Genomic DNA, 4,176 nt, shown 5'->3' with positions numbered 1-4,176 from the left:
TCAAGCTTGCGAGACTTATCACGACGCTAGGGAGCTAATACCAGCCAATTTACGTTTAGGTACCTGCACTTAATCTTTTGGGGGAAAATACGTCAGTTTACACTGGTAAATACATTCAACTGACACATTTGAAAATGTTTATTAAAATTGATTTGAATGCACAAGGCACAAACTCTTTTATAACTTGGGAAAATTATAATAAAATCTTGTGAACGTTTTACATGTTCTTTTATGCGTTCAGTAGCCCGGGTCGTGCCGGGTTAAAGATTTATAGACACACCACGTTTGCGTAAAACCGTAGTATAAAAACCAACGGCTACGTCTTTTAATTTAATGTCGACACTTTATACCGGGTGTACGCCTACACCGGGATGTCGATGGTCGTGGCCATTTCGTAAAATGATGCCAAGGATATCCGGGACAACGGTCATTAAACCCCCCAAAGGCTTATAAGCAACAAAACTGTTTAAATGAGCCGATCATATTATTTAATTGACCACCTAAGCGATGGATGAATATAATGCTCAATCAAGCGGTATTAATATACCGTAACCCAAGCCCATATAGGGGAAATAAGTTAAAGTATTTACCTTTGCAAGTATATTTCCTTAATCGGATTAAATCACCGATAGCTTTTACTGGGGCTCCTAATCTGGAACGAAGGTTTTAATTAACCTCTTAGAATCCTAACGGGTCGTTATAATGGCCGTAGCCTAGACCGGTTGGTTCCGATATATATAGATATGGTTTAATCACGTGAAAGGCGAAAACCGAGAATGGAGTGTGATTCTGACCCAACAAGTTCAGAGACTTGTTTTATATGGGTTAATGGTTCACACTCTGGCTTTTGGGGTTCAAATGATATTATTTGACCCGTATCGGCTAAATTATGAAAACTAGTTTCATAAGCCGAACCGTGCGCGCAATAGGCGAAACGGTTAACCATGAGAGTCGTACGCTTATTTCCTAAGTCAACATGCCTTAAATGGGTTGTGGTATCAGTAGGATACCTTCCGTGATGCCCGTAACGAGTTTAAGTTAATACTATGCCCCGTAGGGGCTTTTCGGTCATTTTAAAGACTTTAAAAGGGCTTTTCGAGTTCTACAGGAAATCTGAGTTTCCCGAACAGCTTATAAAGCTTAAAATACTTTATTTATTATTTAAAACCAGTAGCAACTGGAATCGGGTCAAAAGACCTTGTAGAACTCATGTTTTGGCCGAAAAGGGCATATTCGGTATTTACCGAACCGTAGCCATAACCGCAGGTTATGAGCGAGGTAAAAATTATTAAAAATCTTTAAAATTCCCAAACTATTATTTTAATACAGTGGGTAAAAGTTTTGGTGGCGAAATCTTGGTTTAGATAGGTGTTATGCTAATTGCGCCGTTTATTACAAAAGTTTATTTAAATTGCGCTAATTAGCATAACTCTCATTCTAGAGCTCGGATTGATGTGAAACTTTGCGGACATGCTTATAATTTAATAAGCAAGGTTTTGGTCCGTTCACGCGTCCGAAATACTCGTTTTAATTTTAAAAGGCCGTTACGGTCAACTTTTAGGCGAATGACGGAAATGCGCAAAAGACTCGGATAACTCATGAACCGATCACAGAGGTTTATACCAATATGTGACCTGGTCCTAAGAGAGTCCTAAGGCATATCTATACCTCACTAAAACGGGTCAGAACTGAAGTCAAAGCAAAAGTCAAACTTTTGCGACATTCGGCTCCGAACCGGTTCAATATAGCAAATGGTCGATTCAAACGAGCGCAAACAAGTTTATATACTTATTATCATGTTTTATGATTGTCAAAACAGGTTCCATAACATATACATTACAGATTATGCATAAATCGCTAAAATAGCTTTCTGTTGACTTTTTAACCGCACGTTTGACTCGATATTTGACATAGTTAGAGTGGTGATCAGGGGGAACCTTTTTAGAGGTTTATTACTGTAACACCCCAAAATATGTAATTTATTTATATTACTTGAAAGCCTAGTCATGTTATATTTTAACCTAGCATGTTAGTAACTTATTAGAAGGAAGTTAAATGATAAATAAACAAACTAAGAAAGTTAAGGGGCTAAACTTGTTAAAAAGAATAAAAGTTTTAATTAAAACAAATAAAAGGAAAATTGAAAACACAAAACACACTACTGGTGTGATTGTGGGATCGATCAAGAAGGGGGGAGCCAAGAACAAACCCTAATTTTCAGAAATTCACAAGATTAGGAAGGAATTAAGGGCTTAAATTGATGCATGAGCTCTAATCTTTAACTATCTAAGCTTGTTCAACTCAAGGTAAGTCGAAATTTCTGATTTGACGATTTGTAGAAAGTGGGATTTAACCCAATCATGAAATCATGTGAAAATCTTGTGTAATTTGAGTTAGGAATTCGTACTAGACTGAGGATTTTGTATAATTTTGATTGTTTGAATGATTAGGGTTCATACCCACTTGTTGTAGGAAGAAGATGAAAATGATGATTTATAATGATATGTTTATGAAATGTTAATTGATACATAATCTGATTGTGAAAGGGGAATTTAGATTAGCTAGATGTGTAGGATGAAAGAAAGTCATGAACTTGATTGATTCTTGTTAGATTAGAAGGTGAATAAGTAGGGTTATGCCAAAAATACTTGTATCTTGGGCTTTGATGATAACATGCACATCAAGTGTTTGACAAAATGCCTCAATGAAAATGCTAGTCATATAAGCTATAAATCTTGTATGAATTTAACATGTTTATGAAGTATGAGCAAGTTGTATGATGTTTTATTGATATGTGTAAATGAGTATGAAACATGAATTAAAAGAATGAATGTTTATATGTAGGCATTAAGGAAGAAAGTTCAAGTCAAGGGAAGCCGCAAGGGAATCAAGACCGAGGTACGTTATTTGTACAATTTGGGTTTACTTTAGATATGTGTTTGTCCGTAATTGTACTAAATTGTATCAAGCATGGTTAAGATATATGATTGGACCTTTCTCTTGAATGGGTCGGATAATGAAATTGTAAGACTAGAAAGACGGGTATGAAGTTTCGTTGGAACTCACTACCGTGTAAGTATGAAAGAATGTAGCTTAGTATAAGGTTTGTATGTCCCTTTTATTTTAAGTTCGTAAGGTAATTTCTTAAGTAAAGAAGGAACCCTCCTTCTAATATGTTTTGATGTTGTGATCATGTAGGTAAATCTCATGTCTAGTTATCAAGCTTGCCCGGATCGAACACACCTCAAGCCCGTCAAGCGCTCCGCATTTTGTATAAAGTCGATGTCAAATTACCTAGTTACTTATGTTTGTGTTTTGTACTTAAACTAGTTTGGTTATGGTTGTCTTTTGAAAAGTTGTCGTAGGTGCTATACTTATGGTTTTCGAAACTAAGGATAGGTCATCTTTTATTGTGTATGTCATGTCTTTGAATGTTTGTGTATAGTTGAATGAAGTTTGTTTATGAAAAACAGGGTATCGCCCGTTTACCAACGGGTCATGCCCAAATTTTTGTTAGAAAAGTATGTTGTCATTTATTAAATTTTAAAGGAAAAATTATGGTCGTTACAAGTTGGTATCAGAGCCTAGGTTTGAGGGATTCAAGCATCAAACACTTGAACTCAAACCGAAGCTCATGTGAAGAGTGTGTTCGACCCGCGGCGCGAAGCAAGTAAGTACTTTAAAGATTATTTCGTATTATGAATGAGTTATTTAGGGAACGTTAGGAAAGATCATCATGGGATGATGTGTAAAGGTCTGGGACGAAACGGATTGGTACGGGTTAAAACGGGATGAACAGATGGCTGTAAAAATAAGAAACTCATCAAAGTATGCTGGGCGTCACCGTAAATTACGGTGACACCGTAATTTACGGTAGACACTGGGAAGAAATTCCTCTGCCGTAAGGCAGTAGTTTTACGCCGTAAAGAAAATATTGCCACCGTAAATTACGGTGACACCGTAATTTACGGTGGTACCTGTTTTCAGCCTTTTTCAATTGTGATGTTTTGCTTAATGTTTTCTATCATATGTGAAGAATTGTAAACGCTATAATAAGACTCGAAAGAATATTAGTATGCATGAATGTTAACTTTCAAGGAAGTTATGTACTAATAGAATGATTATATGACTGAAAGGATGATTGAATGTTGGAATAAGAAGGATGTTTATGTGTAG

General features: G+C 36.1%; 1 long non-coding RNA gene across 1 annotated transcript; it reads left to right on the top strand.

The window, feature by feature from the left end:
• The first annotated feature begins 2,169 nt into the window (after window positions 1-2,169).
• On the top strand, window positions 2,170-3,499 carry LOC110870778. The gene is made up of 3 exons (XR_002553228.2): window positions 2,170-2,306; window positions 2,845-2,898; window positions 3,199-3,499. It is a non-coding gene; the product is annotated as an uncharacterized LOC110870778 (long non-coding RNA).
• Window positions 3,500-4,176: the final 677 nt, after the last annotated feature.

Source organism: Helianthus annuus, chromosome 8 (genome assembly GCF_002127325.2).
Source record: "Helianthus annuus cultivar XRQ/B chromosome 8, HanXRQr2.0-SUNRISE, whole genome shotgun sequence".
NCBI classification, from domain to species: domain Eukaryota; kingdom Viridiplantae; phylum Streptophyta; class Magnoliopsida; order Asterales; family Asteraceae; genus Helianthus; species Helianthus annuus.
This window is presented reverse-complemented; position numbering and strand designations above follow the sequence as displayed.